This window comes from Pteronotus mesoamericanus, unplaced genomic scaffold, assembly GCF_021234165.1.
Source record: "Pteronotus mesoamericanus isolate MK-2021 breed Mesoamerican mustached bat unplaced genomic scaffold, CSHL_Meso_final scaffold_54, whole genome shotgun sequence".
NCBI lineage: Eukaryota > Metazoa > Chordata > Mammalia > Chiroptera > Mormoopidae > Pteronotus > Pteronotus mesoamericanus.
This window is the reverse complement of record NW_026555321.1, coordinates 32583720-32595023: the sequence shown is the minus strand read 5'-3', so window position 1 is coordinate 32595023 and position 11304 is coordinate 32583720. Positions and strand designations below refer to the sequence as shown.

Here is an 11304-nt window from a genome sequence, read left to right as displayed (position 1 = left end):
AATTTGTGCCTGGCCCATCAGAGCTGTAATGGTGTTCTTATTAAAACACTACAGTAAAAACATGACCAGATTGATTTAAGGTGATGCAAATATGTAGAGAGCATTGTCTCCAACTGTTTGAAGTCTTTCCTCCCTAGTATTATGTTTTGTAATCTGGCAACAGGAACAGGAAATAGGTTATCAGGAGGAGCTAGGATTGAATTATATATGACACTGCCACCTAACTCGTTCTGTTATCTTGGTTTTTAACCTTTTAAGTGGGCCTCCTCCTACACCATGGGAATGTGAAAAGATGGGAAGGTAATCTTAATCTGAACACAAAATGAATAAATTATGATCCAGACATTCTGTTACTGGGAGAGTCAACAACATAAACATTGAGACAGATTTTATAAATTAAGTCGAAGGAAGATTATTATCTCCTAGAGACTAACAACGTACTAGTGACAAGAAAGGGAAATAACACTTATTTTAAAATGGTGGTAGGACTTTCCGGAAACTGCCAAAACTGCAGATTCTAGCGTATCAGTGTCAGAAACAGTTCAGGTCTCTACTATAAGAACCAAAAGATGAGTGGACTGAAGGAAAGGAGGTATTCATTTTAAAAGGCCTGCAGAGTACTTTAAAGTGCAATAAAACCTACAAGTGCTTAATATTGGTGAGATAGGCATAGAAAAAGTAAAACATCTTTATTCTCAGCATAGCCTTTTCCAAAAATTTCAGGCAAGGTATTATGTGCGAATTTCAGTGGGGATATGGTAAAAGTTAGAAAATTCTAAGGGAAAAAGAAAATCACATTTAATTGTGCCTTGGTACATTTTTTGAAGAAAAAAATATACAGGTCTCCCACTCCAAATTTTTTAAATGTGCAGTGTGAAAAAGAATGTATCCTTGTTTAAAGAGGCCTACACTGTCCACCTTACACTTTTGCACCAAAGCTAACATGTTTGCTAAACAGTTGTGAAGTTGTAGCTCTTCAATGATATATTCTGATAAAAGCAATTTTCACTGGAAAGGAAAATGGTATTAGTTTTTCTCAACCAAATTCTAAGTTTCCAACTGCCTGCTATAGTTATGTCCCACCTCAAACGTAAACATACCTTTCTCCACTAAAAGCACTGTGTCTGGCATACCCACTCTCCCAGTCATGTAGCCTTAATGCTGAGTCATTTTTTTTTTAACTCCAATTATTCAACTGGCATTTGAGTGTTTATGTTGTGCTAGAGCAACTGTTTCTCAAACTTTGGTCTCAGGACCCCTTCTTACCATATTAGAAATTAACAGAATGAGTAACAAACGCATTACAATAACATTTTCATGGAAGTAACTATTTTCAACAGAGTGGATTAGTTTACATTTCTTGCAATTCGGTTCTCTCAAATATCTGCCTTAATTTTTATTTATTTTTTGATTTTAGAGAGTGGGAGGGAGACACATCAGCTTGTTCCACTTGTTTATGCATTCTTTACCCGATTCCTTGTGTCAAATGTCTGCCGTAATAGAAGGCAGCAGGGTTTTTATCTTTATGCATTTAGTTGGTTGAAATGTTATTTGCAGATTTTTGTATTTTCATGTATTGGTCATTTGGAAAATATTGGTTCACTTAGTAAGTGAAACCAAACTTCTAAATCTCCCAAATGTCGACCCAGTTCTTTGTATAATATATAGAAATCATATTAATATAACTACCTCATACCCTAAATACTGGAAAAATGCTCAGCTCCCTTGATAGCAGGTACAATTTTCCCCAAAATGTAAATGTTCACTTCAGAGTTTCAATTTTACTATTAGTAACATTGTTTTCCTTGAAAGGCTCACTTCCTTTATATTCAAAAAAATGTCTGCCAAGTCTACTCTAACAATCAAAATAGGTAGTCATTCTTTCCCATTAAAAATGGTGTTCCAAGAGAATAGTACTTCATTCAGCTTGCAACTTACCTGCACAACCATTGTAAGCAAGCATGTAGCAAAAGTACTACATACAAATATTCCATTTCATCACTCATATTGAAGTTACATAAAATTAACTGTCTTCACAGGGATATGAAGTGAAACTGCTCCCTTCTACCCTCTAGGTGTATAGTGCAAGTGTATGGCACAAGAAAATTACTACTAGTCTGGTGCCACTGCCTTGATTTATGACAAGATGCCAGCAGTTTTTACCCATCTTTGCCTTTTCACCATTAATGAAGATACCTGGATAAACCATGAAATTTTAAAACATTATTCAACATTTTGACTACTTTGGGACATCTTTTGTTTGTTGCCAAGCTTTCACTTAAAAGCGTCTCTGACTAGTTGACACTGATGCTAGACAATTTCAGGGTGGGGCAAAAGTAGATTTAGATGTGAGTACACAAAACACAGATTTTATTCTTGTATATTTATTTTGTATAACTTTCCATCCAAACTATTATAAACCTACTTTGCCCTACCCTGTACAAATAAACCCATCCACATTTATAGACTCATTTATTTGTAAGTCAAAGATACACTTCTACAGAGATACTAACACAGATTTCATGTCTGCACACAAGTCTTTAAAATGACAAGTAACTATTGTTAAAAAGTGACACTACTATGGTTTACTTTTCATCCAGCATCCAGCAGTGTTAAATGTACACGGCTTTTTGTAAGGTCTCTCAGCTATTCTGCTTCTCCAGCCAATGTCATACAATAAATAACATTTCAGTAGCTTTTTCTTCTAATTTCTTTGAAGTTGATTCTTCCCATAACTAACATTTTTAGACATAAGCTATGGGTTGAACAAGTAGTCTTACAATCTTTTAAGCCAATGATCCAACCTTAAATAGGAATAATATAAATTGGTTTATGTTATTAAATTCTAAAATAAGTTGTAGTTAAATTTAAAAATTTAGAAATTTTGAGCAAAGCACATTATTTCATAACAAGACAACAGGATGTACTTTTATGTTTATGCTTAGACATGAAGGAAACATGAGGATTTTATATTAACAATTGTACAATATTGAGAGTTGCTGGGATGATAGAAGGTATAACCTAAAAAGTGAGTTAATTCCTAAAAACAAATGTTCATGTCCTAAACCTACTACCACCTTAGGAAATTCTAGAAAATTCAAGAATGTATATACAGCACCATTCAATTAAAATCAGTGACGATCTATCTCATCAACATCATGTAGCCTCTGCACACTTCTGAAAAAGGTAAACAACAGCTTAGTATTATGAAAATAGTTTGACCTCAAAGACCTCACTATGCTTAGGCAACAGGGAAACAGCCATAATACAAGGTCTGTCTATAAAGTATCAAGCCATGTACAATGGAAAAGAGATATTTATTGAAGATGATACAAGAAACATTGTACACAGGACGACACCTCAGTCCCCTTCAATGTTGGCACCTTGGGACCTCACAGATCTCTAATCTTCGTTGATTGCCGCCCATACACCTTCAACATTCTCAGGTGTTCAGCTTGCTGCAGGCCTTCCAGAATGTAGATCACTTTCAACAGATTCTCAAACATCTTTGAAGCATTTGTGCTGCACTTATTTGCACTGCACTCACGGCATCATCCCCAAAAGCCTGAAAAATCTAAATAGTTTCCATTCCATGGAGGAATGCTCAAGCTTAACCCAAAATTTGATGCAGATTTGCTGCTCTACTAGCTTAATCATTTTGAATGCAATGTCCACACAGGATCCATGCTCACTCAACACCTACCACCCCCACTGACTAGTACAGTGGAGTCATTGTTCATGCATGCACATTCCAGTTCACTTTCCTTGGCTGCCAGGTTACATTGATGTCGCAAAACCATTCTCATTGTATTAACAATGGTTGAAGTTTTTCCAGATAGACCTCGTACAAGTACTGTCCTGCCCTCAAGGAGCAACCTAAAAAAGTAAAACAAAACAATTACCCAATTACTAATTTAATTACGACTGTGAGAGACACAACATACAAGTGGGGGACCCAATGTAGCAGAGGTGAAGGCATCAAGAAGACTTCCTCAATGTATCTGATATGGTGAGACTGTCCTTCTTCTTAGTGACTGACATTTGGTCAGTTATCAAGTCCTTTAACTTCTTTTCCATTTTGATTGCCATTGCTATACCAGATCTCATCACTTCATGTCTGGACAACTGCAAAAGAAACTCGTAAGTGGTCTCTCTGCCTTCAAACTTCTCCATTCCTACAATCTACCTTGTATCTTGCAGCCAGATTAAATTTCTTAAAAGGCTTTTTTCATCAGAGAAAGTAGTACCATTAGCTGGTAAGAAACACTGACTTACACAATCCAGATCAGTTTGAACCCCTGGCCCTTAATTTGTTGCGGTGTCTATGGGAAAGTTGTTCAACCTCACTGAGCTTTAGTTTCCTACTCTATAACTCTAGATTTTACATATCAGGACTACACTACAATAGCACTCAATAAATATTAATTTCTTCAACTTAACTATGTTTCCATTAGTTTCTGCCTACAGTATGCATTAGGTTATGTTGCCATTATGTATTATAATAAAAAGTATGGAATGAGATTTTAACCAGGGGTCAGCAAAAAGACGAAAGGCTGTGAGGAGTGTTGACAAAGTTGACAAGAATTCATATACTAGAGATGGGGTTAGTTAGCTGGTAAAATAACCAATTCTATAAGCATGACATAAAAATGTGTTACTGTGGTCAGGAGGAAGAGCCAATCTTAAACATGTTTTAAAAAAAAAAAAAACAAAACTAGCAAGCAATGTACTTTGACAAAGTACCACAACCTAAAGGCCAGTGATGACTGAATTCTAGGGGAAAAGCTGGAAAGTTGTATTAGTACATATAACTATGACTTTGAGATATAATCAGAGGCAGAAATAGTCTCTCCAGTCACCATGAAGGTATATACATCATGATACCAGGAATAATTCATCAGGTTTAACCCTGACCTAGATAAAATAAACCTAAGTATTTGATTTCATGCTACTAATAGTTCTGTAACAATCCAGTTTCTCAGGAAAAAAAGCTTCTGTAGAAGTATGTCCTCCAATAGTACAATGCCACCAGGTAAAGTAACAAAATGAAGAATTCTCAGCCTATAAAAAAAAGTACCAGATTCTGGATGTGACCTAACAAGGTGCTCTACAAATAAGACTGACGTAAAACAGTCAAACCAGTCTTAACCTTGTAATGCTGATCCCTATCACATTCTGGATTAACAACTGCAAACTGTAACTGATCCAGACCTCCATGCATAAAAAATATATGAAAGCAACATTATATAGTTCAATTTTGCAAATAAAAAAAGCCATTTCAAAACCTTCAACTCTCATGCAAGTACAAGTGCTAGCAATAGACTTAATTTTGTCCTAGAAGAAATAATATGGCTCTACTTCAAAAGGAGATAGCCTGCTGGTTTATTAAAAAATTATAAAGCACAGGAAGAGGGTAAGTGTAATGGTTCATACAGGAAACTGAAGCAAGGGCTGAACAGTGGACAGGTGTATTCAGAGACCATGAGGCATTAATTTCCTTCATGAACAGCAAATTAGGAGACTTAGGTTAAGTACGACCTTAAATTTTTCCATAAAAGAAGCCTTGTTTCTGTCTTTTGTGGAATTACACTATTACTTAAAAGTAATTTCACAAATCACTAAAACCAGTATTTATTGAGTACCCAGCTCTGTGTTCAGGCACTGGGGAATCAAAAAATAAATCTATCTCTGAGGAATGTGTTTAGTGAAAAAACAGACAAAAACTGGAACTTTCATATTAAAAAAAAATACTTGGAATATTTCAACATCCCTTTTAAAGGGAAAACAAGCTGACCTAAAAGTTTCCAAAACTACTAACTATCACTACTCTACTCTTTGCCTTTCCAAATGTTCTCCCATTCAGGTTTCAGTGGGCAGGGACAGGGCACAGGGGCAGGGAACAGCTCATTTGAGGAAAAATATTAGAGAGAAAGTAGAGTGGACATATTGGCTCAGAGAGGTGTTTCTCAAGTCATAATAATTTTTGACAGATAAACAGGTATACCAAAGCCTCAGGATGTTTTTGCAGTGTGGTTTCTGGGCTGCCAACATTAGAGACAAATAAGAACTTGAAAAAGAACATAATTCCATAATTCTAGTGTCCCCCTCCCCTCCATCTCAACTGAATTCAGAACCCCTAGGTGGGGTTCGGAATCTGCATTATAAAGCAAGCCAATTGTGTGCACTGAAGGTTTAGAAGATCCTAAGGTTCTCATATCCTAGGGGAACAATTTAAGTAAACAACTTTAAAAATATAATTGACATCTGTAAGATGCTATTTTAGCACATAAACATTTTAGTGTTACATTATTTCTATTAATTTATACTTCAAGATGAAACTTAACTTTGTGATGGTTTCCTGTAACTTAAAATATGATACTTAGGGTCTTCTCTGATGAGGTTTTTCCAAAAATGAAAACCCACTTGGGGGACTAAAATTTGGGGCTGGTTTCGTTAACATCAGATATAGTCCTGTTACCATACGGTTTCACGAAATCCCACTTTCCTAAAATTCATTACGCATTCTCTTTTGAGCTCCAAACTAATCAATACCTGCTTTCTCAACACACTGTTGTCCAAGGAAGATCTGCCTTCATGGTAAGGGCTTGTTGGATTTAGCTCACAGTTCGATTCAACTGAAGTATAAAAACAGGCAAAATAAAAAAAGCCGGGGGCGGGGGACTAAGTGGGCCAGAGAAATCCAACTTTTATTTCCCTAGTGCTCAACTTGAAGAGAAAATCACCAACGTCCATATTAAGTACTCTCCATTCCACAACACAAGTTTGTGGCTCCAGCTACACTGTCCATAGTCACAATTTAAATTACATAAAATTAAAAATTCAGTTCTTAGTCACACTAGCCAAATTTCCAGTGCTCAATATTAATATAAGGTAGTGGTTACCATATTGGATAGCACAGATAGAGAACATTTCCATTATACAGAAGGTTCTACTCAATAGTGCTAATCCAGAGCACTAGCAAGCATAAAGAGCTGTTTGAGACCGGTAATCTATGAAACCTTACAAAGACATCTACTTGTCACCCACTCTTTTACCTAGGATTGGCTACACATCAAGGAATATATTAGTTTAGTGCTACAAGACTCAACAAGAGCCTGTGTTCAGAATAGTTAAGAGAATTTAAACAAGCAATGACAACAACCTGAGAAGAGTTATGATTCAACATGCTTGTTATGAAATCAGGAGAAAGCACTGCTAACTTGTTTATAGGGTAGTCTGGCTATTAGAATGATAGATTACAGAAGGCAAGAACATGGGGGAGATGATTAAGTGAGTTATGTCTTGAAGGGGAACAAGCATCAAAAGAAGCATTCCATCAGGAAGCACCCTACAAAGTGGTATGTCTCTCTGATTTGGGTAAACAGTAATCAATTCAGTAGGACTTGAGCAGAGAGGCAGTGTTGATGTGTATCTGTGGAAAATTGCAGCAAATCAAAAAGCTGTTAAGAACAGATGGGGTTAACTGATTGAGGAACCTTGTATATAACATTAGTGATGATGGAATTCATTCTGTAAGTAGGTGTAAGCTAGAAGGAGTTACATCAGTCATTTTCATGCTCTAGCTGTATGTTAGGAGAGTTCTTCTGGCAACATGCAAGATGGACCAAAAGAGAATACCGGAGGCATATACACTAGTTTGGAGGCTATTAGTATCATGGCAATTCAACTCAGTTACAGATGAGAACGTAAATAACAGGATGGAATGTGAGGACAGTCAAACGGGGTAAAAGGGAAATGTTGCTGAACCTCATGTCCAATTCACAGTCAAACAATACTCAAGGTCACCTGTACTACGAAGAGGGTCAGGGGTAGAATCCCAGCTGAGGAAAAGAAGATAATACTGGGTATGAGTGAGGCCTCTGCTCAGGTTAGGTAGGCTAATTGAGGGTGGAACTAATCTGTCTGGTTTCATGACTCACCAGGATACCAAAAACAGAGGAGGAGAAAGCCAATGGCTTGTCTGAGGGCTGGATGAGCAAGCACAACAAACAGAAAATGGGCTCCAAGTATGAGTGAGAGCTGCTAAGGTGCCTGATCCTGGAGTTGCAAGGAAGGGGTCCTAAAATTTTAAGATTAAGATTTAATTTGAAATACTGTATTTTGGGGGTTTAGTAAGGGTCTCAAATGGAGTGACTATAAAACTCAGTCTGCCTTTAGTTTCTCACTTTATCCCCCGATAATACAAAAAGGATTTTAAATAGTAAAAACACTCAGACTTGCTGTAGTATAAAGTCAGCCTGGACTCCATTTCGCTCCTCCACTCCTATTATAATTACTTTGTGACCCAAGTCTGCGGGAAAACAGAGAAATTGGGCTCACCCTCAAAATCTTACACCTGCTCAAACCCCTGCAGGACAACGCCCAGGCACCGGGTTAAACCTGGGCAAAAGAATCCCGCCCATAATCTAGAAGGAGAGACTCGACATGGAGGCAATGGCGAGATCACGGGGGAGGGAGGGATTCTTCTAGGCCCAGGGCGGTCCTTAAGAAACAGGAGGCAACAGAAAACTCCCATAAAGGTATTGCGGCACTCCCCTCCCCCTGCCTAGAAGGGTGCGGCCTTCTCTCCGCCTCCTCCACTGCAGTTCCTTCGGGGTAGCAACTCGCGCGGATTTTCGGAGAGTTCGCGCCTCCCACCCATGAACTGCCAAACCGACCCCTGTGCCATTCCCCACCCCCACAAGTCCGGGAGCAGGTTGGGCTAGAAGAGCCTTTGGAGCGGCAGGCGCCCGGGGCGGAGCCGCAGAGCCACCACCCAGAAGCCTCGGCCCAGCAACCCGCCCCCACCTCCAGCGCGCGCTTCCTGCCACGTTGCGCAGGGGCGCAGGGCCAGACACTGCGGCGCTGAGCCTCGGGAAGGAACGAACCAACGACCGCCTTCCCTCCACCCCCACCAACCCGTACAGTGGTTTCGCTCATTTGGGACCCGAGCCAATAGCAAGGGGCCCTTCCCCATGATTCAGCAACCAATCAGATGCCGAGTCCGGGCAGGCGGCGGGTAAACCGACTCCCCCGAAGGGGAGGGTGGCGGGACGCCCGCACAGGAGTCACTTTCACTGACCCTCCTCCTGCTCCCCCCGTACACCCCCACAAACGGGAGGCCGACCGCGCCCGCAAGTCCAACTCTTCTCCACCTACCCACCCAACCCAGGGAGCAATGCGAGCGTCCCTAAGCGGCTGCGCACTCCCGAGCCTGTAACTGACAAGCCCTTTACTCCAACCAGAACTCGCCATTTGTGTTTTCACACACGGCGGGAGGAGGAGCGGCCAATCACTGGCAAAAGCTGAACAGGAAGCGCTCCTCCCTCTGCAGTAGCAATGGCTCCGTCCAGATTCGATCCTTTTCTACGCCTCCCTCCCCCTCCGGTTGCTGCCGGGCGGGCCCCACTCCCGCCTGCCTCTAACCTCCTCTTTGCCTACCAGCGCAACAAACGTTATATTCCCGATTTCTCGCGGGAAAGGGTAACCCCCAAGTGCCGGTCAAATCACCTCAGCGACCCATTACCCCCACCGTATCCACCAGACGGACCTCCCACCAAAGTTCCGTTCCCCTACCTAGCCGAGGCTCTCTGAGGAGCAGGAGCGCCAAAGCACAGCCTCTTCTCTAGGCGGCCGCAGCGGCTTCCGCTGATTAGCGGCAAGTTGGCCAATGGGTGTGGGGCGGTGGGCGGAGAAGCCAATGGCGCGGCGGGAGGGGGCGTGTCCCAGGTGCCCCTGGCGCCGGCGCTGGTAATCCCCGTGCGGTCAGTGGCGTTTCCGCTCGGGCAGCGGCTGAGTGAGCTGCTGCCGCCGCCGCCGCCGCCGTCGCCGCCGCCGCCGCCGGGGGAGGGGCGGCCGCCGCCCGCTTGCGCTCAGAGACTCACGCAGCCCCAATCCCGCCAGTCCGCCAACACTGTAGGGCCGGCCCCCCCTCCTCCCCTGGCCCTTCCCCCACCCCGCCTGTGCTCGCTCCGCCTTTCTGCCCCCACCCCCACCCCACGGGCACGGGCTATTCCCGGCCAGGAAACGCCGTGGCGCCGCGTTGGGCCTAACTCGAGTCCTGCTGCCTCCCGGGAGTGCCGTGTGCCGCAGCCCGGGCCCAGGCCCCGGCAGCAACTGGGACAAGGTAAGGGTCCGACAGAAAAGAGGGACCTGCCCTCACGACCGGGCCCCGAGGGAGGGAAGGGTCACCTCCTCCGTCTGCCCGCGCTCGGTCTCGGGATGTGGGCCTGGACCTCCCCAGGCTCTTAGCAGGAGGATGTTGCCCCTTCTCATCTCCCTCGACACCCCCTATACACCGTTGCATCTGTCTTTCCAAGGGAGAGAGGCCCCCTTAGTAATCTAGTCGATCCCACTACCCTTTTCGTGTTTTTCCTGGGTCAGGACGCTTCCCCTCCCCCAACGTCTCTTCACCCCTTTTCCTGGGAACTGCCTACTTCACGTTTACCTTTGATTTGAGGGTGAGCCTCTGGCTCTTCTCTTAAAATACACAGACATACTTTTTTTTCTTCCCCAAACCCCCAACCCCCACCCCAATTTGTGCGGCCTGGTGACACACTGATCGTTCTGGGGCCTTTTTATCCCCTTCATAATGTTTCTGAACGCCTTCCCTCTCGTTCTCGGGTCCCCGTCTCAGGTGATCGCTTCCTTTCCCACACTAAAGACAGTACCTTCGCCACCCCCACTTCACATTCTTGGATTCTCAGTGGCGTCTGCCCCAGTATCTCTGAAATAGTCCTATTGAATTTGTAGGGTTCGAGCTTGGAGTTGAGCCAGGTTCTGTCGTTCTCCCAGCCTTGGGCGTGGAGAGCAATCATTTGAGAATGTCTTTAAAGGCAGAAAAATTGACCCTGTATGAATTCCCATTCCTTGTGCGTGGAAGCTAGGGATGCGAAGTGAATGGCGGTGAGAAGAAGCCCTGGTTTTTAAGTAGGTGAATCGCGTGAGAGGGAAAGTTGAACTGTTGGGAAAGCCCCCTCTCTGCTCATTTATTCTGTAGAGCTCTTTTGCTTGTCTCATTTCTTAGGAATAACTGATCTTTCGGTTGGATACTGATGCTTCAGCCGGATATACTGGTCTGGGTCAGGGGTGCATATATGACCTGCATTTTCTGCTTTCTCATGTTACTTGTGCAGTGTGTTCACCAGTAACTCATTTGGTGCCCAGATCTCTGGGTTCCATTGGGCTTTGTCTATACTTTAGTTCATTTCTCCCGTTTTCCGCGTGCTTACAAGTACAGAAAGAATCCCTGGGTTTTTTGCTTATTTATTTCATCATTTGACTAAACAAGTTGCTTTTAAATGA

The 11304-nt window shown here is 42.6% G+C and overlaps 1 protein-coding gene across 10 annotated transcripts in view; it reads left to right on the top strand.

The window, feature by feature from the left end:
- The first annotated feature begins 9767 nt into the window (after window positions 1–9767).
- SETD5 (SET domain containing 5) overlaps window positions 9768–11304 on the top strand; it is a 74120-nt gene continuing 72583 nt past the window's right edge. For all 10 annotated transcript variants that reach the window (XM_054595184.1, XM_054595191.1, XM_054595188.1 and 7 more), the window contains exon 1: window positions 9768–10126. The gene's annotated coding sequence lies outside the window, so the exon portion shown is untranslated. The remainder of the gene's footprint in view (window positions 10127–11304) is intronic.